Source organism: Eumetopias jubatus, unplaced genomic scaffold (assembly GCF_037043125.1).
Source record: "Eumetopias jubatus isolate StellerSeaLion01/CBP00866 unplaced genomic scaffold, mEumJub1_p1.0 scaffold_9, whole genome shotgun sequence".
Lineage (NCBI taxonomy): Eukaryota > Metazoa > Chordata > Mammalia > Carnivora > Otariidae > Eumetopias > Eumetopias jubatus.
In genome coordinates this window covers 127,750,969-127,775,124 of record NW_028274815.1, presented here as the reverse complement: position 1 = coordinate 127,775,124, position 24,156 = coordinate 127,750,969, and the positions used below count along the sequence as shown (strand labels likewise).

Below are 24,156 nucleotides of genomic sequence, written 5' to 3'. Positions count from 1 at the left end.
CCTTTAAAATGATCCATGCCCCGTGAGGGACCTTATTAGGAGGGGTCATGAGAAAGTTCTAGAACCAAATTATGGTGATGGTTGCACAACCCAGGAAATGTAAAATTCAATCAGTGGTACACTTCGAGTGGGTGAATTTAACGGTATATCAATTATACCTCAATAACGTTGTTTTTGAAAAAATACCCACGTCTAGGCCCATCGCTACCGCATTAAATCGGAATCTCTGATTTGGGGCCTGGGCTGAGACCCGCACCCTGGTGTCACCGTGACTCCAGAACTTTCCTTCCACTGCCACCATCATTCACACACTCACCCCGAGGGAGGAGGAGTGACCCCCGTTCACTTCCTGGGGCTGCTGTAACAACCAACCCAAACTGGGTGGCTTCAAACAACAGCAACGTATTCCGTCCTGGAGTTCTGGAGGCCACAAGTCTGAAATCAAGGTGTCCACGGGGTCACGCTCCCTCCAGAGGCTCCAGGGAGGATCCTTCCCTGCCTCTCCCAGCTTCTGAGGGTGGCCCACAGTCCTCAGCGTTCCTGGGCTCGCAGCTGCATCTCTCCCGTGCCTGCCTCCCTCTTCACGGGGCTTCCTTCCCTGTGTCTATGCCCCTGTTTGCTCTTCTTGTCAGGACACCAGTCATTGGACTGGGCCCACCCTTACCCAGTATGACTTCATCTTAGCTCTTTACATCTGCAAAGACCCTTTCTCCAAATAAGGTCATATTCTGAGGTTCCGGATGGACAGGAGTTCCAGAGGGACACTATTCAACTCAGTACAGTGGGAATGGGAGCCCAGCGAACCTCGTTAGGCCGGACGACTTGGGGACAGGTGTGGCCCCCTGCTGCTCCACTTCCTGCAATAACTGCGTCTCCATCAGGATCCCAGGCCTCCTCTAAGAAACAGGTCCGAGGTGCCACCACAGGGACTGAGCAGGTGTGACACAGTAGTGTCTACGTAAGTGTCAGCTCTGGAGGCCCCCCCCACAGGGGCTCCTGGCCCTGGGGGGGTGGGAAGGAGGAAGAGGAGGAGGAGGAGGAAAAACCAAGACTGTACGTGGCCCACAAAGCCTAAACTCTTTCCTCTGTCCCTTTACATTAAAAGTCTGCCAACTCCGGCCTTAGACCATGATGCATCCCACATCTTCCATAGCTACTAGGAGAGGATCAAAAAGAACACGGAGTTCGTGGACAGAAATCTATACCTTCAGGGTCAGGGTGTAAGAGACACATGACGTGATGGCAAATCACACAAGCACACGCTCCCAACTCAGGCCCATGACCGAGACGGGGCCAATCACAGCACCATGGGTCATGTCCCCAGGCTTAATGACTGGTTCAGGCAGAAGTGTGGGAAATAAGCCAGGTCAGTGGGATGCAGTCCTGGGATTCTGCTCAAAAGCAGGCTTGAGAGATAAAGGGGGGGGGGGAGGACTCATTGGCTCGCATAATTGAAAGTTCCAGTGTTACCGATTCAGCTTCAGGCGCAGCTTGACCCAGGTTTTCATACATGTCTTCGTTTCCTATTGCTGCAAGACAAATTACCATGAACTTGGCAGTTTAAGCCAACCTGGATTTATTATCACACAGTTCCCATGGGTGAGAAATCTGGCCATGGGTTAGCTGGGTCCTCTGCTCATGGTCACAGCAGGCTGAGGTCAGGGTCTGACTTCGGCAATCTTAGCTGCGATGTCATTTCACCTTCAGAGTCCTCTGCCACACCCCCGGCCGTGGGAGAATTCAGTTCAACTTTTAGTTATAGGACAATGATCCCCAATTTTTTGCTGTCTGTCATGCAAAAGCCACACCCTGCCAAGTGGTCTTTTCCATAGGATGGCATTTTGCCCTTTCAAGGCCAGCCGGAGCATCTCTGATTCCAGGAAAGCCACCCCCACCTCTCCCGCCCCATCCCTTTTAAGGATTTACACCTGATTGTGTAGCCCCACCCAGGACTTTCCCCCTTTTGATTCATTTGAGGTCAACTGAATGACATCTTCAAAATTCCTTCCCCTTACCCTAATCATGGGAGTGAAACCCATCATATCCATCGTATTGCCCACACACAAGGGGAGAGAATTCTACGGGGCCTGTAGAAGGAACCAGAGAGGCAGGAATGTTGGGTGCTGCCTTAAAATCACAGTACAATTCATCAACCTCATGACTCTGCCTCGGCTTCAGTTCTAAGCCCGCACGTGGCATCTGATGGCTTCTTAATGATCACCGAGTTCAAACCCAGAAGTAAGAAAGCTCCTGTCACTCAATAGAGCAAATGAAAATAGGCCATTGGTTCCCAATGGCTCGAAGTGGATCACGTGCCCATGTCTGATCCACTCACTGGTCACAGCATGGAATAACACAGATTGGCCAGGTCTGGGTTCCCTGCCCAAATCTGAAGCAAGGGGCCAAAGCCCCTCCACCAGAGGCTTGGGGATTAAAAATAGAGTAGGGACCAGTTTCCCCAAAGGAAAGTAGAGTTCTTGTTATAAAAATTGGACAAGTGGACCCTGGAAGCATGCTCTCTTTCTCCCCCAAAAAGTGACTATCTATGTATGCCATACACACTATCTGGATAAACTATTTTATCTCCAGTTAGATACAATTTTTATTGTTCAAATTTCCAGTAGTTTCCCTGATTCCTAATTCATATGTTATTACACCTTTAGCTTTAAAAACTTGTATTTCCCTACACGCCTCTGCATATGGACATCCGCACTGAATATCCTTTTTTAAAAATGCACAGGCCAATAATAAGGTAAAATTCCTAACAATCTACCTACCAAGGGCAGTGGGAGGGGACCTGCTGAGTCAAAGCCCATGCCACTGTGTTCACTCTCCTCCAGGGGGGACAGGAGGCTCCTTTGTCCCCTCCTCTCCAGGTTCCCGTGCCTTGGCTCCTGGGTAAGCCTCCAAGGGCTGGTCTCAAGGGTGTGAGTCAAAATATTTAGCAATGGGCCCTGATGCATCAGCTCAGATGCCCACTGTAAACAAACAGAGCCTTTTCCAGACCTGACTGGCCTCTCACAGGGCAGCATGGGGCCAACAGTGTGGCCACATCAGCACTTCCAAGAAGTTTTCCCTGGGGCATTATGCTTGGAGACCGTTTCTGTGGGAGCCTGCTATAGTGGCCAAGGGAGCTTAAAATCACAGGCCTCTGGCTAGCAGACTTAACATTAATTACAAGTGCACAAGGAAGGCGGCTTGTTATGTGCCAGGCACTGTTATAAGCACTTTGTACATAAACTCATTACTAACTCACAATAACCCTAGAAAGTAGAGACTATGGTCATTATCCCCATTTGGCAGAGTCATTTAAAGGATGGAGGCCCATAGTGACCCACAACAGGTGAGTGGTAGCACTGGGATTGAGCCTCCGTGGCTTTGCGTCTAAACACTGGGGTCCCGATCTCTCCATTTTACCACTTCTGTTTGAAAACATGACACACAGGTATGTTTATTCATTCATCTCACAAATACCTATGGAGTACTGACTGTGTGCCAAACACTGTAATGGGCACGGGGCCCACAGCAGCAAACCAACCAGAGGTAGCCCCACTCTTCTGCAACTACTAGTGTGGGGTGCATGTGGGGTGGCGGGGGAGGGGCGGTGAGCTGCTAAATGGACTGTGGTCACAGACACAGAATAAAAACAGAATTGTTTATACAGTGGTATGCTATAGGAAGACAATAAAATAAGGAGGGAGAATAGACAGTGAAGGAGACCAGGAAACCTCTTTAGGTAAAACAGACAGGAGGGGACTCTCAGGGACGTGACTTCTGAACTGAGATCTGAATGATGACAAGGAGCAAAAGCAGAGAGATGGCACAGCAAGTGCAAAGGTCCTGAGTCAGAAAAGGGCTTAAGGAACAAAGAGAAAGACACCCTGGTGGCTCTGTTAATGTGAGCAAGCTGGGGAATGATTATGGAATCACTGGTCATTTCCTTAGGTATGATAATGAAGGGGCAGCCATCTGGGAGGCCAGCTTAGTCTCAGGAGATGCACACTCGTGTCGCAAGGGGTGATGGGCCGTAATGGCCACGACTTTTTTCCAAATGGCACAGCAACTTAAAATGCACACATGGCAAGATATTAACAACTGTTGATTCCAGGTGTAAGGTATTGCATATCTACTGTACTATTCCTTCAACTCCTTGGTTTGAGATTTTTAGAATAAAAACAGAAGACAGAGCTCTACTTTGTCCACAGATTTGTTGCTGCGCTGCCCGCGGCCACGTTACTCATTTTAATGCTCAATTACCTGTGGACTAATGCTTGTGTGCCCCATTTCATCACATCACAAATTACACGAAATTCAAGTGTTTAATCTTTTTTTTCCTACTTATCCCAACGAGAACGAGTGGTGTATTGTTAAGCAACTAGACAAATTGTCACTGTTATCTGTGTTCTTTACTGGAGGCAGTGCAACTGTCTTTCATTGGTAAGAATTCAGAATAAACATCATGGCTCTTTGAGATCACTCATAAGCAGCCCCCAAGAGACTGCAATTACACCCATTTATAATTCTCCTACCTCCCAATCTAACCCTTGATTCATGAATGTGCACTTTTAGGCGTCGGGCGTTGGAATAAATTAGACTATACAATTACATGTAATTAAGGCGGGGGGGCGGGGAATGGGTACCGTGCTACAAAAGATTAGCCCTGTTTTGCTGAAGTAAAGTACGTCTGTGTCAGCGAGCCAGCCCAGGGAGGCAGCAGGAAATACAATTAATGTTCTTCTGATTTAATGGGGGTTTATGATGCTGTTTTTCATTATCACAATATCTCAAGAAATGTAAACAGTTTCTCTCTAATGCGATTGCACTTCTACCGACCAGGACAGCTTGGGTCTAAGTGAAAACTCAGCAGGATTAACCACAAATGTATAACTAACGTTAGGGATGATGCTGGGATTCGTATTTTAAAAGCCCATGCAAAACCGTCCCCACTCAGGAGCTGAGAAGTTGGATCCCAAGCCCCTGGGGGTGACTCTGTGACCCCTCTGCTTTGTGCCAAACTGGTGCGGGTTATTAAAGCCACCTGTGCCCCAGTTCGGTGGCGTGTTTGCATTCCCAGGCCTCCCGTCTGTGGCCACATTTCCACTTTTAACGCTTCTCCTTCACATGCCAATTTGTTTGAGACATGTTAAAAGCTTGACTTTTACAACCTCATAAAATCCCATCTACTCCAACCCAAATGCAGCCAGAAGTGCTCGGACAATCAGATTGAGTTTCAGCCTCTTGACTGTGAAAACACACAGCAGGAGTGATTTTTTTTTTTTAATTGTTGTATAGGAGTTCCAGAAATAAAACAGCATTCTGGTTTTGCAAGGGGGATAGAAGCAGCCAGGCGTTCTGCACAGAGGGCCGCCAAGGAACTCACAGAAGGATGAAATGAGGCGTGTGGGTGTCAACAGAAAGGTCCCCATGAGGTTAAACCAGCAAGGGGGTGGGGAGTCAGGACCGGAGTGAGGAACCTGAAAAGCCCGATCATCCAGCCAGGACGCACACAGAGAAAGGTGCCATCAGGGTGACGAGGGACAGGAGGGGAGAAAGGTTGTCCCAGGAGGGGCGGTTGGAGACGGGCAGAAGCTGGAGTATCAGGAGGCCAGGGGGTCCCCAGAATTGCACTGGCGCCCCACCCAGGCCCCGCCCCCGCTCAGTGGCTGAGCGACTCCCCAGACTGGGGGACATCGGAGCCCCGGAGTCCCCTCAAGTCTACCAGGCAGACACGGAGCTCCTGGATAGGGTCAGGAGTCCCCTCCCACCTGGAGGGAAGCTGGAAAAGTCAGGCTGAGGCCTCAGACCCAGAGGACCAGGGAGTTTGCTGTGAATTACGGGAATGAGACGTGGCCAGAGGGCGCTTTGCAGCCCCTTGGACTCTGCGAGCCTCTGAGCTGGTGAGTGAAGTCCTCACCTGAAACCCGATCCACAGCACCCGCCTGCAGTGAGCACACACGTGTGCTTGCTTGCACACACACACAGGCATGTGTCCAGGCACACAGATATACACACACAAAGAGGCACTTACACATGAGATCTGTCTCCTTCCTGAGGAAGGATAAAGGGCAAAACACCCAGATGTTCGGTCTTTTAACAGCAACAATGGAAAGAATAAATAGCTAAAGATGATAATCAAATGACATCACCTCAGCCCCGCCTACAGCCCCATGTAGGGGACTGTACACTGTGAGTTGCCCTTCCAGTACTGGGGGGTCCCTGATGAGGAGGGAAGGACGGAGGGGAAAATTGTGGGCAGGGCCCATTTAGGGAAAGGAGAGCTGTGTTCATGAACCTGAGGCCTAAAGGAAGGCAGTGTATTTTTTAATTTTTTTTGTGGTAGACATCTCCCCACCTCTGAAATATTCTCCGACATAAAAGCAGGCAAAAGACAGATCTCATCTCCCTCTCTACCCCAGGCCCCGGAGTCACCCCATGGGACTCTGAGGACCAGGGAGAAAATTACTGTCACAGGAGATACATGTCCCAAAGCCAGGCACAGTCTCAAATGGGTTAAAATCCCACTTGCCAACATTGTGACCTTGGTCACAACCCTTGACCTTTGTAAGCATAAGTTTTCTTGAAAAATTGTCACAAAAATTACATAAGATAACCCCGTAGAAATGCTCAGCAGTGGACCACAGAAACTACTAGAATTGTACTTTCTGTCTTCTATGGGAATCCCAGCCCCACGTGGCCGGTACAAATTGTGAGATGTTGTAAGTGTAAAATACACATCAGATTCCAAAGACTCCCTAAGAAACAAGAATGTAAAATATCTCATTAAAAATGTTTCTATTGATTGCATGTTGAAGTGATATTTTAGATAGACTAGGTTAACTATATTATTAAAATTAATTTCACCTGTTTTTTTGTTGTTGTTGTTTTTACTTTTTCATGCAGCTACTAGAAAATTTTAAATTACAACCAGGGCCTGCTTGATGCATTTACGGGACAGCATCATCCTAGAAGCTCTGCAGTAAATGTGTTCTTCCTCCCACAGAGATGAGGCAAGAAGGGAACGGAGGCTCCCTTGTTTTTTGGTCCGTGATGGTAAAGAAGCAAGCCTGACATTTTGTTCTAAGGCAAAAGAAGGGCAGAAGATCAGCAACCTCAGTGGCGCCAAAAGCGAGGCCAGAATCTGATTTAGAAAAAGAAGTTCCAGGTTTTCCTGATTTATTTAGACTATAAATTGATCTGGCCCGGCTAAAGTGGGAGTACAGCGGGGGACTCCAGCGTCTCCAACTGGGTTACGACATCCAATTTGAATTTCAAATATACGAAGAATTTTTTGTACACCTCGCGGACCCCCTGTATTTTTATTTACTAAATAGGACACCCCTAACTTGCATGAAGGAAGACTAAGCCAGAGAAAGGAGATGCTGCACTGAAAAGTAAACAGCCTAGGACTTAGGGGAACTCTGGAGCCAAGCTTCTCAGGTTCAAATCCTGGGTCCATCACTTAACAAGTGTTTGACCTTCAGCCAGTTACTTAACCTCTCTGTAACTTGGTCTCCATAGTTGTATTACAGGCATAATGATACTTTCCTTGTAAGATTATTAGGTTTACACTAAGTCGCTGTTGCCTTAAGTGCACTTATCCACAGCAGGGTCTGTCTCCCCTTAACAACTCAGCGCTGTTTCTGCTGCTACTGGTTAGTTGTCTGCCGGCTCTTTGCCCACCCCTGTCAGCCCTGTGCCCCTCCGGCCTCTGCTGTGGCACTGGGGACAGTGGAAACCGCGGTGGACAGCACCACCTTGAGTCGAATTCCTCCCCTTTCGGAGGAGGAAGCCGGTTTCTCCTTTCTTTCCTATTCCCGGACCATTTCTGAGTCACGGCAGCTCTTTTCACTTGAGTTCAAGTTAGTATCTCAGGAAGCTTCCCGGGCGCTTGGGCAGTTCACCCCGCGATCTAGCTGGGGGCTCCCGCTCCAGCGGGCAGCTCCCAAGGCAGATGTGTATAGTTAGAGGCGAGCGCCGGGCTTTCAGCAAAGGCGGTCGGGTGTTTGCAGACTGGGGCGAGCCCTTGTGAAAGCAGATAAAAGAAAACATTTATTAACGTGTCATTACGAGGGGAGCGCCAGGCCGGGGCTGTCACACGCCCCGCGGAACACTGGCTCCTTCCAGCTCCGAGGGAGGAGAAAAAGCGGCACAGAGGCAAGGATTCTCTTCGTTTCCAGCAAAGTGGACCTGATCAATGGTCCTCCACACTTTATTGCAGTATTTGATTTATTAGCGATGCCCCCCCCGTTTGTGTGTTACACACACACACACACACACACATACACACACGCGCGCGCGCGGCTCTGGCTCGCGTCCCTCCCTCATTTCCAGCTCCTGGGCGAATCCCACAGCTGTTTCAACTCTCCGCCGAGGGCGAGCGGGAGCGAGTGTGTGTCGGGTGAGTGTGCGTCTGTGTCCCGGCGAGGGTGCGCGCTCGGCGCCGGGAGCGCGGCCAGTCGGGTCCCGAGGCATCGGGAGGCCGAGAGCTGCCCGGACCCCCTCTCTCCGCCGCTGCTCCGTCCGGGGCCGGACTTCGGGGCCAGGGCCGTGCGCGGAGGGCCACAGGACCGGGCCGGCCCGGCCGCGCGTCCGTCAAGCCAGAGGTAAAGCGCTGGCGCGGGGCGGGGGGAGCGCAGGGAGGGCGCCGCGGCGGGTCCCCCCGGCCCCGGGCCCCCGCCGCCCGCGGCTCCCGGTCCGGCGCCCCCGCCACGGCGCGCGCTCGCCTTCCCCGCGCGGAGGCCGGCGGGCGGGGAGCCGGGCCGCGCCGTGCCAAGGGGTTGGCTCGGGCAGCGCGGCCGGCCGGGCTGGGGCGATGTAAGAGCGGCCCGGGCGGGGCGCGGAGCCGGACTTTGGCGAGGGCGGTGCGCCGGGGTGGGGGCCGGGGGGCGGCGGCGGCCGAGCCCGGGGGCGGGGGGAAGTGGGGGGGGGGACGGAGAGGCGGGAGGAGGCGGAGGGAGGGGAGGAGGAGCGGCGGCGGCACTCGCCGGGGATGCGGCGGCGGCGGCGGCAGCAGAGGCGCGGAGTCCCTTGCCCCCCGCGGCCCGGCCGGGCTGCGGCAGAGGCGGCGGCGCCCCGCGCCGGGTGAGGCCGCCGGGGCCGTGCGCTGGTGAGTGGGGCGCGCAGGGCCCGGGTGGGCGGGGCGGGGGGGCCCCCCAGCCGCCGCAGCGCAGCCCAGGTGAGCGGGGGCCGGTCCAGACCGCCCGGCTCCGGCCCCAGCGGGGCGCGCGGAGGTGGGACCGGGCGGGCGGCTCCGGCGCCGGCGGGCCGCGGGGGGATGACCTGTTTGACCCCGCCGGCGGGCCGGGCGAGCGGGTGAGGATTTACTTCCCACCGCGCCCCTGACCCGCGGAAGCCGCGCGGAGCCCTAGAGGACCCCGCGGGAAGGGCGCCCGGGCCGGCCGGCCGCGGGGGGGATGGCCTCCTTGACCCCTTTGAGTTTAGACCCATCGGACCGGCTAGAAGCCAGACCACGTGGGGCTTGTCCAGGCAGGACACGGGAAAGCGGTGGACCGGATCTTCAGGGCGACTGGGAATTCGCGGATACCGAAAGGGCAAATAGGATTGAAAAGACAAACTTCCTCCCAGGCCAGGTCAGAACCAGTTCTCTCGCCTTGTGGAGAGATGCTCCCCTCCGCGGGCTCCCGAGGGGCTCAGAAGTGTGACAGGCGATTTCTAGGAGTGCACTTTTCTTTTCTGGGTTTGTTTGTTTGTTTTGCTTTTGTTGTTGTTGTTCTTTATAGTCGTTCATTCGTTCTACAAGCATCTATGGAGCACGTCCTCGTGCCCGGTACCGCATTAGTTCCAGGGAAAGGCGATGATCGGTATCTAGTTGCTGAGCCAGAAGCCCGCTCGGTTCACTTTGAGAGCAGCCTAGTAAAGAGAGACGGTCTTACGTAGGGAAAATGTAAAGAGACACCCGCAAATCCTAGTTTTGCGCAGTGACCTCGGTCCGCAATTTTCTACCTGCCCTAAGACTGAAGACCACGTCCGCTGCACACAGTAGGACAATCCTCCTCCTCCTCTTCCTCCTTCCTGAAAGTTCTGCTTCCTTCCCTGCCACTCTCCTCTCTTTCTGGCGGCTTGTTTTAATGACTTTTTGAGTTAAAAGTCAATATTTAATTAACCAAGTAATTACATTCAGCTTACGTTCGAATCTGGGCATCTGCGCATCTTTGCATGTCCCGACGCCCACCCCGGCCCCCTCCATCTGCCCCGGCCTCTGTCCCACAGCGCCACCCTCCCTCCCTTCCGGGCAGAGAAGGGGAGGCTGCTCTTGAGCCGGTTCTCTGGGGACCGAGACGCGGGTAGGATGGGCTTTCCCTGGAGGACACGGGGGTCTGTCCCCAGAGCAGCAAGGGCCACTCTCCTCTCGTAGTTAATAGTGAAGGGGACTTCTTACTGCATCTCCGACACCCACCACAGAACCACGGGAGGGTTTTAATTAAATTAAAGCCATTCGTACATCTGTAGAGGGGGTGGGGGGACAGACTGGAGACCACTCACCTTGTCAGAGAGGTTCTCCCAGCTTTGCTTGTCCTACGTCATGGAGGGGAGAACACTCATCAAAACAGCCCGTCCGGGGGTGTAAATTAGTGTTCTAAAAAGCAACTCGAAGGGCAACTGTGGCAAGCTTGGCTGATGGTTCCTTGGACTTTTGCACGTGAAAGGATCTGCCTTCCTCGGGCCAAGTGTATGTACCTAAATGCCCAGTGTTTTAACTGCCATGGCTGAGAGTCAGTGTGGGTTTGGTGTTTGGGCTTTGCGTATAGTTTTGGGGTTTTTTTATTTGAATTTATGGCTTTTTAAAAAACCCTAATAACATGTTAAGTTTTCAAACTTAAGGGTTGAATTGTAAAAAGCCTAGGCTTGGAGGACAGTGTGGCTGTGTGGAAGAGTGTGTGTGTGCGCGCTCCTGTGTGTTCATGAGCACACACACGCATGCGTGTGTCCCCTGCCCAACGGCTATGTTCAGCTGCCATCCGGAGGACCTAGTTGAAGTGTAGTTGCACACCCTGTGACGCGTGTGCCTTTTGATTTGGGGATGACGTTTCTCTCTTCCTTTCCCTGGATAGATTTAATTTATCTGTTTGGACATGCCTCGGGGGGCAGCTTCTGGTCTCCTAAGTTAGCCAGACTGGGAATATCACCCAACTCTGCCAAGTCTGTTCTTAGATTTAGTCCCCCAGAAAGAAAACAAAAGCCTTGTCCTCCAAAAGAGTATCAGAATTCCTGACCAGTTTGCAGTTCGAAGAAAGACCTTAATCTAGACTTACGATGGTGGTGTTTTTATGAGCCAAACGCTGATCTAACCCCTTGTACATAAAAACTCATTTAATCCACACAAAAACCCTGTAAGATAGGTTCTGTGCTTTTCATCATGTTAAAGAGGAGTAAAGTGGAGGCACAGAGAGGATCGTGACTTCCTGACAATTGGTCAGTGGTAGAGCCTGGATCTAAGAGGCCCTGAGCCTCCGGCGTCCACTCTGACCCACTGCGCTCTCCTCCCTCCATGACCTTGGTCTTTCTTCCAAACGTAGAAATAGTACATGCTCAGTGGAAGAAAACACATTTAGACAATAAAAGTTGGAAAGACAGAAGCCCATCGATAATCCCACTTCCCTCCAAAAATCTCCAGTATTTGGGGGAATCTCGGATTTGGATTTGGTTTGCAGGGGGGTTTTACCGTAAGGAAGATGTGCAATTGCCTGGCCACGTTTCCTGCCCACCCCCCTGCAAGTATGCACACGCTCTCCCCTACTCGGAATGCAAAGAGACAGATCAAATGTGGCTGATAGAAAAAAGCATGACATCTGAGGTAAAGGTTTATGCCCACTGAAGGCACAATGGTGGAAGGGTTAAAATTTTCCTACAGGTGAGGCCCTCTTGTGGTTGGTGATGGAGTCACATTGGCCTGTCCCTGGAGAAGTGGCTCTGAGGTTCCCAGCTTTGTATCAGGCCTGGGCCCTGTGTGGCTGGGGGACGTGGAAGGTGGGGCTCCTCAGGGCTGACCTGCAGGTGAGGGCCTCAGCCTTCCTTGTGATGAGCCCTGCCTGGGGAGTCTGCAATGCCCCTGATTGGATTCAAGGCACTACCTAATTGGAAGATCATTAGGATCATTATAATTAATTGGCATCCTGATAAATGGCATGATTGCCTAATTGGGATGGTTGCTAGGAAACTAGGCCTTACTTGGAGCCGAAAGGGGAAGTGGCGTTGGCCTGGCCGCAGTCGGGTGTTAGGGTTACACACCCAGCAGTGAAGGGGGGCAGTGGGGTGGGGAGGCAGGGCACAAAACCAGTCTCCACCCGCATCTGTTGGTGTTTACTGAGCAGCTGCTGTGTGCAAGTCGCAAATGGAATATCAGGGGTATTTTCATAAAAAGACTGTAAAGTAATCAGGATCCTTTCTCTTGTAAGCAACAGAAAGAGAGGAAAAAAATCTCAAACCAGCGTAAGGAGAAAAGAAGGGACATGTTGGCTTTTATAACCAGAAAACGCTCAGGTAACTCTAGCTTCAGGCACAGCTGGGTCAGGGCTCAGATGCTGTCATGAGTATCTGTTCCCCTGCATCTCTGTTCTTTCTTCCACGGGGCTGGTTTCCCTCTGGCTCCAGGGGTTGGGCAGGCCCTGGCTCCGTGGTTAAGGGAGCCAGACTGCCTGGCTACCTGCCCAGCTGTGTGATCTGGGGAGCATTAGTTAACTTCTCTGTGCTGCAGTGTTGTCATCCAGCAAATGATGATGATCGTAGCACTTAACTCCTGGTTTGTGGTAAAGGATGAAATGAGATCATCAATGTCGAGTGCTTAGCACGGCGTCTGAGCTCGGCAGGCCCTCAGTGAACACTGACTGTTATCATAATTGAGGTGTCCGGGTTGACTGCTGAAGGGTGGTCCTCTTGTCGTCTCTGGTTCAAGCCCAACAGGAAAGAACAAGCCTCTTTTCTGGAAATGCCCATCCTCGCCCCAGGCGTCCCTCTGATGGGCCTGGTTTATGTCATGTGCTCACTCCAAACCAACACTGGCCAAGGAAATGAGTTGGCCAGGCTCCCGGGCCCCACCCTGGAGCTGGGGACAGAGCGACTGAGCCCCCGAAGCCCTGGAGAGCACAAGTTGGGGGGATGCCAGTAAAAGGAAGCCTCATTGCTGGGGAGGCAAATAGCCAATACCTGTGATGCAGGGGAACACTAATTTGGTCAGAGGGACCTGTCGTCATTTTGGTCAAGGTGGGCACCATGGAAACAGCTGCTGGGTGAGCGGAGTCCCCTCCCTCTCCACTGAGGTCATCAGGCACTGGAGGCTTGACTTTTCTGCCTCAGTGTCTGAAAGATACAGCCCGGCCTTGTTTCTGTGTTTGTTTTCTGGCGGCCAGGGGCAGATGTTCTCATTACATGAGAATCATCTGGAGGTATTTGTTTTAAAAATGCAAAGTCCATGGGTGCCTGGGTGGCTCAGTTGGTTGGGCGACTGCCTTCGGCTCGGGTCATGATCCTGGAGTCCCGGGATCGAGTCCCGCATCGGGCTCCCTGCTCAGCAGGGAGTCTGCTGCTCCCTCTGACCCTCTTCCCCCTCGTGCTCTCTGTCTCTCATTCTCTCTCTCTCAAATAAATAAATAAAAATCTTTTAAAAAAAAATGCCAGGCCCTGGTGAATCAAACTCCCAAGGAGGGCCCCGGGTACTGCGGAGTGAACCACAGTACCACGTGTGTGTCCTGCCTCAGCAGGGAGGCTTGGGAAAGGGGCCCCTGGAGTATGCCTGTCTTGACTTCCTGCCTAATGCAGGGGCTATCGGGGGTGGGGGGCAGGGGAAATGCTCCATGTGCGATTAGGGGTATGAAGGTATTAGGAAACTACAGAGCGAGAGAGCATTCCTCCTATTTGTCAGGGCACACATGTTTATTGAACAGCTACTGTGTGCCAGCCACTGGTTAGGCATTGGGATGAACAAGAGACAACCCTGCAGATAATACACAAGCAAAGTCCACAAATAAGGCTCGCTCAGGAAGTGACAGGCTCTACAGTGGAAAAGAAATAGCCTATGATGGAGAATGGCTGTGCGGTGGGGGAGGCGCGTTCTGGCAGGTGACGGGAGACCCCTCTCGGGATGTGACCTCTGAGCTGTGACCTAAATTTTAAGAATGGGCCAGCCTCGGAAAGATCTGAGGGAAGAGCATTCCAACTAGAGGGAACAGCCAGTGCAAAGGCTTGGAAGTGGAGAGGAGTGGCCTGAGACACCTGTTTAAAACACAGATAGAAACCTGGGGGTGGGGAGGGGCAGAAGATGAGGTCAGTGGTGAGAAATATGGGCCATGGTGAGAACTTTAGATCTTGTTTCAAAGGAAATGGAAAACCATTGAGGAGTTTAAAGTCAGGGAACGATATGGTTTGTTTTAGGCAGGTCTTCATGGCTAGCCTGCGAGGGATGCTCTGCGAGGGGCAGGTGGGACAGGTGGGTGGGGGCTGATCCTGGCCTGGGTGGCCGTGCAGTCGGTGGACACGGAGTGAAATGGGGGTGGATTGGAGATCATTTTGGAGGCAGAGCCAGCAGAACTTTCTGGTGCATTGCATGTTCAGAATGAAGGAAAGAACTGGCTTCTCAGCTGGGGCAGTTTTGCCCCCAGGGGACATTTAGCAATGTCTGGAGATACTTTGGGTTGTCACAACTGGGGAGAGGGTGCTAGAGGCATCTAGTGGGTGGAGACCAGGCATGCTGCTAAACATTCCCCGTTGCACACAGCGGCCCCCACGACAAGTACCATTGTGCCAGGGAACCAGCGGTGATCAGACAGCCCGTCAGGGCGGGGGGGTGGGTGGGGGGGAGATTCCTGAATGAGAAGACGAGGAGAGAGGTTTGGGGGCAGGGGGACGATCCAGAATCAGTCATGGCAGTGTTGGGTTTGAGATGACCTGGGGGTCTGAGCGCTCAGTGGCTGCTGGATACACAAGTCTGGAGCTGGTTGGGGCTGGCCGCCTAAATTTGGGAGTCAGCAGAGCACCGATGTTATTTGAGGCCATGGGGCTGGACACGATCGTCTAGGGAAAATGTATTTTATTCTCTGGTATGGTCCCCTCCTCCCATCATGCCTGTTCTGCATCTATTTGATGAGTATTTTTAGCACACCCCACATGCTCCTGGGAAATTCCCAAAGGCCCAGGCTGAGCCTTCCCTTGTCCATCTCCTCATTGCTCGGTGATGAGCAGACCGAACTCAATATTCATCATGCTACAACAGATGACCTTGGGAATTGAAGGTCAGGTGGGATCTTGGGCCTCACAGGCAACATGATGCCTCCTTGGTAGAACACCTGTTGATATGGTCTTCAGAGCTTCTCCAGCCCAGACCCGGATCAAATGGAATTCTCTCTCACCAGAGACCACAGCCATTTTGAATTCTACACAGTCTCTTAACAGGACTCCAAAACATACGTAGGTCTTATAAGTGTGAGTTGATGGACAGGGCCTTCCCCCGGGACCACGAGCAGTACCCAAGATGTGTTTGGCCAGGTGGAAGCCAGATGTGTTAGGTGAAGAATGTTGCCAATAGACTTTCTTCTTGGCTCCCAGGCAGGGCCCCAGTGGGTGACTTGACCCACCTCAATGGCCAGAAGAGAGGAGTTTTTCGAAAGAGAATGAAAAACGATCAGCTCTCAGAAGTTCAGGAGATGATCATGCTCTGGTGAAAATCAGATCATCCAAAAGCTGCATTACTGGCCTGCTCTAGAGACAGACACTATCCACAGACCACTTTTCTGGATGTTTCAGAGAAGAGGAAATCCTACTACAGTTCTTAGTGTCCTAATCATTTGAATGTGAATCAAGGTGTATTCACAGCAAGTAATGGAATTCCTGGCTGAGAGTGGTTTATGCAATAAAAATGTTAGTTCTCACTTAACAAAGAGTCTGAGGCAGGGGAGCCCCGGAGCCAATTTGTTTGTACAATAATGTCTTCAGAGACCCAGGATCTTCCTGTCCTCGGCTCCTCTGTCTTGGTCATGTCATTGGCCTTGCTGCTTCATGGTCTCAAGGTGGCTGCTGCAGCTCCAGACATTACATCTCCATACAAAGTGGAAACAGAGCGGGACTCTGTGCTGTTTGTCTTTTAATCAGAGAGCAAAATCCTTCCAAGAACACCCTCACCCCAGCAGACTTTGCTTTACGCCTCATTGTTGCAGGGTTGGGTTTTGTACTCACGCCTAAGCCAAACACTGGCAAAGGGAAATGGGCTTTTCATTTGACTTAGCTCAGTGGTTTCCCAAAATTAGCAGATCAGACGCCCTCTTCTTAGAACAAATGTTTTTGCCAAGTTTACCTGAAATAAATTCATAGATAATACAACTCATCTGCGCATTTCTTAATTGATCAAATACCCTGACTGTAATTTAAGGGAAAACCAAGAGGAAAGTGAGTTATAAGTAAATGTATGTATGGCAATATCTTAGACACACTACACTGGAAGACATAATGAAGCAGTCAGGTGCCCACACTGGTGTGGGATCCCATAAATCTGACCGTTACAGACGCAGTGGGGTACGAACGCGTGGTTTGGACAGCTCAAATACCACAAGTGCTATGGCCATAACGTGATTTTCCCAGATAGTGAACAATTACCCCACATTTCTAAACAAAACAAACTACAGTCTTCCCTCAGTTTAGTTAGTGGTTGTGTTCCCAGAAAATTCAGTGTAGAGGAGAACCAGGCAAAACATCTTTTGTGTTTATACGTGAAATGGGGTTCATTTCTGAGGTCGGGTAGCTAAAAGCTGTTTCACCTAAGTGATTGTCTTGTGGGACATTGGAAAGTCGTGCTGGAAATGGGGCTATTCTTCACTGTGTGGAGCATTGCAAATTATCCAGCATCCCTGTACCCCCACCAGATGCCAGAAACATCCCCCAGTCACTGTGACAAGCAAAAGAATCCTCACAAATTCCTGCAAACACCCCTTTGGGCTGATTTCACCCTTCTGAGAACCATGGGCTTAGACTAATGCTGGTTTATTGCCAAGACAAGGGTCCACCTCTTTAACAAAGTTGGGGTCCTGTAAACGGGGGAAGGTCCTTGGGGGGGTCCCGGCAGCTTCTGCCTCAGAGCTGTCCCCAGGCTCCTCTTCCTGCTCATTGCCCACTTATTGACATGTTCTTGGGTCCGTCCAGGTGTGGCTTCCACCCAGGCAGGAGATGAAGAAGGTATAGAAGACTGGACCTAAGACACATCTCTGAGAATTGGTGTGTCCGAGTGGTTAAGAGGATGCACTCTAGAACCAGACCTCCTGATTCACATACCTGCTCTGCCCCTCTGAGCCTCAGATCCCTCTTCTGTAAAATGGAGATAATCCTAGTTAGCTTCCTTGCACCCTCCCCACCACTGGCACTCACAGTGAGACACGAGTACAGTGAGTGGACGCATGAAAATTGCTTCCAAAAGTCAGGTGTTGTTGCTTATACTTGTAGATCCTTTTTAGCTTTTTTTTTTAATTGAGATATAATTGACCTATAACAACGTCTTGGTTTTAGGTGTACAACATGATTTGATATGCGTACATTTTGTAAAATGATTACCACAGTATAGTTAATATCCATCATCACCCAGTTAAATGTTTTTTTCTTGTGATGAGAATTTTTAAGATCTGTTCTCTTAGCAACTTGCAAATACTCAACACAGCCTCATGAGCTATGGTCACCACGCTGTACATTGTCCCCCCCCCCAGTTATAACTGAAAGTTTGCACCTGTTTATTGACCATCGTCACCCATTTTGCTCACCCCTCACCCCCCACCTCTGGTCGCCACCAGTCTCTTCTCTGTGTGAGTTCCATGTTTTGTTTCGAGATTCCACACCTAAGTGAACTCATACAGTCTTTGTCTTTCTCTGTCCAACTTATTTCGCTAAGCATAATGCCTTCCGGGTCCATCCACGTGATCACAAATGGCAGGGTCTCCTTTGTCATGGCTGAGTGAGAGACCAGACCATGGGTGTGTGTCTACACACCACCTCTTCTCTGTGCACTCATCCCTCAGCGGACACCGACGCTGCTTCCATGTCTGGGCTCGTTGCAAATAAGGCTGCAGCAGACAAGGGGGTGCACGTATCTTTCCGAGATAGTTCATTTCCTTTGCGTAAATACCGGAAGTGAAATTGCTAGATCACAGGGTAGTTCTGTTTTTGATTTTGGGGGGAACCGTCCACTGCTTTCCACACTGTTTGCTTTTTAGCTTCTCGAAAGGGTTCTGCACCACCTCTCTCAACTGCCCTGCCCATAAGGAAGACTGTGGTTTCCCACCCCACCCCACCCCCCGCCACAGAGGAGGGAGTTCAGGTCAGACGGATGGCCACAAGAAGAGGTAACCGGGCCTAGAGCTCTGAAGCTTCCTGAGCTGACGGGCTCCGCCATGTCCCACTCCCCACCCTGACCCTCCCCCCACCTGACTCTTGGGCCTCAGTCGGGCCAGCTCAGGAAGGGAGCAAACCTTGGGGACCAACTAGGACTTCTAGGGCTCCGAGCCCGTCCTGGAAGCCCAAGGTGGGCTTGTCACCACGTACTCAGGAGATGCTCATAAGCGGAGCACAAGTTCCTAGCCATCTCCAGGGCAGCTTGTAAAAATCCCAGCACCCAGGCCACCCCCAGACAATTAAATCAGAGCCCCGGGGGTAGGGCCGGGACATCAGGATATTTTAGAGCTCCCAGGTGACTCCTGTGTACAGCTGAAGTTTCAGACTGCTAACACACAAAGAGAAGGTGCTGGATGGGGTACCTTCTGCTAGGCATTTCTGCAAATAGGTGGTGGCAGCTCCTGTAACAAAACCCTCCTTCCAGCGGCCTGTTGTGCTGATAGTAAAGTCCAGACCCCTGCCGTAGGCTACCCTGCCCTGCACTGCCTTGCCTCTGCCCCCAACTCACACCCCGCTCCTCCAAGCTTATTACACTGTCACACTGGCCACATCAAAGCCTGTTCCAACCTCGGGGCCTTTGCACTTGCTGTCCCATCTGCCTGCATATCACGAGTCTGGCTCCTTCTGATCCGTCAGGTCTCAGCTCAAATATCACATCCTTAGGTAATACCTAGAATGACGCCTGCTTTATGTTTATAACACTTAACCACTCTCTGCAGTTATCTCAATGCGCTTATTTGTTGATTTGTCCTTTGTCCTCTCTCCTCTCACTAAAGGCAAGCCCTGTGGCTAGAGGAAGCAGGTCTGTCTCGTTCACCTCTGTATCCCCAGCACCCAGCACAGGGCCGGCACTCTGCGTGCTCAGGAGATATTTTTTGGATGAAGGAATCTGGGAAGGAGGCTTGAAGATGTACGGCTGGGTCTGAATCTAGTGTTTGGGGATCCTTGCTTGAAGGTGACTGCTCAAGGCAAAGGAGTCAAAACCAGTTTGTCATTTGCAGAAAGCACAGGCGGGAGTGGGGAGGGTTGCTTTTGCACTCACCGGGCCCTGAACTGGAGCTGGGGTTCATGCTGATATCGCTCAGAGAGGGGCGGCCATCGCCCTCAGGCCACAGCGGGGATGAGGAAGGGCTGATGGCAGAAGGCTCCACTGGGGACATGAATGTTAATGTGCGAGATCAGCGGCGTGACATTTCTGCAGGTGCCCTGGGAAATATCTCCCCCCCCCCCCACCCGTAGGGGCCCCTCCTGAAAGGAGCTGTCACAGCTCAGGAGACCTGCCTCTCTCACCTCCTCTCCTGAACTCACGCTCCTGGAAGCTCACATTTCTGCACACCAGGCAGCGTTCTGAGTGCCCACTCAGGTGAACACGTTGGTGACTTCGTGATGCTGGCCCTCTTCGTCTGTCCAGCCTGCTGTAACAGAAGACTAGACACTAGAAGACTTATAAGCAACAGAAATTTCTCACCAAGGTCAAGGTCAAGGTGCCAGCAGGTTCAGAGTCTGGTGAGAGACCACTTCCACAGTCACAGATGACACCTCGTCTCCTCACATGACAGAGGGGTAAGGGAACTCTCTGGCATCTATTTTAGAAGGACACTAATCCCACTCATGAGAGCTCCACCCTCCCAAAGACCCCACCTCCTAATACTATCCTACTGGGGATTAGGTTTCAACATAAGATTTTTGGGGAGACACACACCTTCCATCTATAGCACAGAGACCTCCGAATCCCCATTTTACAGACAGGGAAAGTGGAGTACAAAGAAGTCTCTCCTTGTTCTGTCTTATTAGAGTAGGACGTCACAGGCTGGCTAAGCAGAGCCTATCTTCAGCTCACAGAAATGTTTAACCTACGTGCTGTTTTGAACATTTTTTCAAGTTGTCAGATCTTTAAAAATTGTGAGATTTTACCTTTTAAAAATTAGAGTTTCCAGCTTGTGAAAAATAGGGAGACGTGGGCCATATCTGGCCACCCTGAGTTGCCATCCCCACTGGTCGTGGGTTCTCCACTTTGCCAGAGTCCCCCTCCCCCGCCCCATTCCCTATTGTCTGAGGCTGCAGTCAGGGTCACTTGCCGTTGGCCATTGCACATGCCCTGCTCTTCTCAGTGTGGAGCAGTACTCCTTTGTTCTTACACCTCTGTCAAAAGTGTAGAATGAGAGCTGGAGAGAAGGGAGTGTGTGGGGTTTTCTTACACTGGGCCCACTTGACTCATTTACGTCACCTGCCTGGCCCACATGGTCCTTGGAGTCCATTCCTCCCCCACAACACTTTGTTCAGATCAAACAGCCACCATTTCTAGAGACCATGCTTTGCAACTTTGTTTACAATAATAACAGAAGTCTAATAGCTATTGGGTGCTTGTTGCCAAGCATTTCCTCATCACTACAAAGCTTTTGTTCAAGGCCTATTATCATCTCCATTTTGAAAGTGAGGGAACTGAGGCACCATGTGTGCTGCCCCCACTGGAATAGGAGCTCCTTATGCTTGTTCCTCTTGGTACCGTCACTGCTCAGCTCACTGGCTGTTTGAAACAATGATGGAAAAACGAGTGAATGAGTTCTCCTTTAAGTGTTCATCTGATTAAAGGCATTGGCCACTGGAGACCAAACATCTTGATTCATCACCCGTCAGTTGGAGGAATGGGCTCGAATCAGTGTCATTCAAGGCTCTTTGGTTGTGTTTCTGCTTTGTAACAGATCACCCCCAGCTCAGTGGCTTAAAGCAACAGTGTATTTGTAACAATTCTGTGGGTTGCCTGCTGGGTCTCTTGCTTCCTGTGATATCAGCTGGAAGGTCCACAATGGCTCCACTCAGATGGCCAGCAGCTCGTGCTGGTCACCAGGTGGGAGTTCATTGGGGCCATCAGCTGAATCCTCCATCTTCCTCCCCATGGCCTCTTCCCACAGCTGCTTGCCCTTCCTCACAGTATGGTGGTCTCAGGGTAGCCTGACTCCTAGAAACCCAAAAATGAAAGCTGCCCGGCCTTCTAAGGCTTTAGCTTAGGAAGCTCTAGCCCCCCACCCCCAGCAGGAGTTGCTGGAGGAGGGGTTCCAATGGGACAAATGCACCCTGATTTTTCCTTCTGCTCTTGACATTCCTTTTAAGAGTCAAAAGCCCCGTGAGAGAGTCTGATTGACCAACTTTGGTCCCATGATCACGACTAGGTCACATGGCAGGAGAGGGTGACACAAAGTACACCTGCTGATACCCAGTGAACCCCCCAGCGCAGTGAGACCACCAGCGGGAGAAGCCGATCCGAGCACAAGGAACACCTCTGACCTGGGGCTTTTCTCCCTGTGGCAGTCTCTTTCCAGCTGCTGATTAGACTGCACAGCATGCCAGGGTTGGAAATGGGCCTGTCATGCGAAATTCTCTCCACTCGCGTCTCTAAATTTAGTGACTTATTTGGTAAAATTTGCTTCCGACTCCTTTCCCCCTCCAATGAGTACAAGCTTCTCAAATAATTGTAAGCGCCGGGCCGTTTCCAAGGTGAGCTAATGAGAAGTTCATCTGCTAATTGCAGGGGCCTGTGATGGGTGAGGATGGCGCCCACTGCTGTGGATTTGGGTGGAAAGGGAAGAAAGAATGAGAAGATTAATACCCGGGCCGCCGAAACAGATCTGTATCCCTTTATGTTCTTTTCGAAGGGAACTATATACAGCCTCTGGAACCATAAATGCATGTCCTGTCGGGGTCAACTGTACCAAGAGAGTGTGGGGTTAAAAAATAGGGGACTGGAATCCTCAGTCCCGGCTGAGGTCTACAGTCTCAGTCTACACTGAGAGCCAGCCCACAATTAGGGGTGAATAATGACTCTGTTCAGGTCCAACTTTATTGCTTTTGGCCAAAGGCCTTTTGCAGAAATAACTTTGTAACTTGCTCCCAGGGAAGCCTTTGTCCACAGCTGAGACAAAAGAACAAAGAACAGAGGTGGGAATTTGTGTCTGATTCCCATTTCCCCTAAACACTTCACAAGAACAACAGGTGTGGCCTACCTGGAAGGTGTGGGCTGGGGGAAGGTGATGTCCAACCTCCTCTATGGCAGGCTGCCACTCCTGCTTCTGCCATACTGGTCTTTATTCTGTTCTTCAAACCAACCAAATTCAGTCCTACCTCAGGACCTTTGCACTTGCTTTTTCCCTTGGTTAGAAAGCATTTCCCCTACAACTAGCTTCTCACCACCTTCTGGTCTCACCTGAAACATCACCCCTTTCTAGGGGCCTCCGCTGATTTACTCTCTATCCCGTGTCCCTGACGATTTTCTTCAAAGCTCTTAAAACGACCTGAAATTCATTTCCCTTTATTATCTGTCTCCCCCACCAGGATGTCAGCTCCTTGAGGGCAGAGGCCTGACCTGCTCCATGTTCATGGCTGCTTCCCAACATCCTACGTAGCACCTGGCACATAGTGGGTGCTCAGGAAAGATCACACAGCTTTGAAGGGCTGCAAAATAGGCCTATGGCCAAGCTCCAGAGGAGCTTTGTTTGGTGTGCTTAGTGTTTAAAATGTACTGAATGTCTTCCCTTTAGAAATGACCTCTCCATTGTGGTCCAGTCCCCATCCCCCAACCCGTCCCCCTAAATCCAGACCATGTCCCTCATTTCTCCTGCCTAGCTCCTGCAGGCATTTTGAGTTTGAGGCCCCACTTTAGACAAAGGCCACCAACATCCAGGCTTCCGAGCCTCGGCCGTGGGCCAGCCCCCTGGGCTCTGGCCAACCCAGTCCCATTGACTGGGTGAAGGCGTGGTTTCCGGTGGGCAGGACCCAGTGGCCCTCCTCTTAGGGGCCACGTTTTAGGGGTCATGCCATCAGTGACATGGGATTTCAGGGTGTTCTCTTCTGAGTCATCAGGGAAGGAGTCCCTGTAACCCCTCCTTGGTGGTCCTCAAGGCGGCCTGCTCCCCTTGTAAGAAAAAGCTCAGTGCCCTTGGCAAGCAAGAGTCCAACTGCAATGTCTTTGCATCTGTTTCTTTATGCTGCTGTCCATTTATGGCAGGGCTTCTCCCCTGGGGGCGATTACATCCCCCAGGGGACGTGAGGCAATGTCTGGAGACATTTTTGCTATCCATGGTTAGGGGTGGGTGGTACTCACATGTCCCACAGAGAGAGGCCAGGGAGGCTGTAGACACCCTATAATGCACCCGCCACCAAATCAAAGAATGGCCTGGCGCCCACCCCTGACAAGCCAGCTAGCTGCCCAATGACATGATGACACGGGCATGGCGGCCTCCCTCCTGGATGGCTTCCATGGGCACAGGGGCCGTGGGCTCAGAGGGCCAAGGGGTAAGCCTCAGGAGTGTCATTCCCACCAAAGCAGGAGGGAAGTGAGGGCAGTTAGGGGCCAGTTCCCTGAAACCTGGTCCCACACTTCACTTGGGGTTTCTGGGTTTGTTGGTGGCTTCCTTTCTACTTAAAAATCAGGAGGGAGAAGGTTTTGTTTTGTTTTTAAGGGGGCATTCATGGTTTCGATGCCGATAAAACCGGAGAAGCTCCATTCTCTGAAGTATGGGGGTGAGAGGCTTTCCATGTGCAGCGCAAGCTTTTCTCTTTGCCTCTTCTGCTCCCTTCAGAACCTTCTGGACCTGACACCACTGATTGAACCCCTTTGGGTCATATGAGACGGAGGCATGGGGTCCGGGGAGCCTTCAGGTCACCCAGGGCTTCCTGAGGCTCAGGGATCTTTGAACTGGGCATGGGCACAGACTCCAAAGCTCGCCCGATGCAGAGACGGAATCTGACTCGGTTTAAGTTTCACCTCCTAGAAAGGGT

The 24,156-nt window shown here is 51.5% G+C and overlaps 1 protein-coding gene across 5 annotated transcripts in view; it reads left to right on the top strand.

Annotated features, from left to right (window-relative positions):
- Positions 1-8,313: 8,313 nt before the first annotated feature.
- SULF2 (sulfatase 2) overlaps positions 8,314-24,156 on the top strand; it is a 112,763-nt gene continuing 96,920 nt past the window's right edge. For 3 of the 5 annotated variants that reach the window (XM_028121893.2, XM_028121889.2, XM_088026788.1), the window contains exon 1: positions 9,000-9,106. The gene's annotated coding sequence lies outside the window, so the exon portion shown is untranslated. Of the gene's footprint in view, positions 8,399-8,454; positions 8,604-8,999; positions 9,107-24,156 lie in introns of those variants that run through there. The other 2 variants (XM_028121892.2, XM_028121891.2) reach the window with 2 other exon arrangements.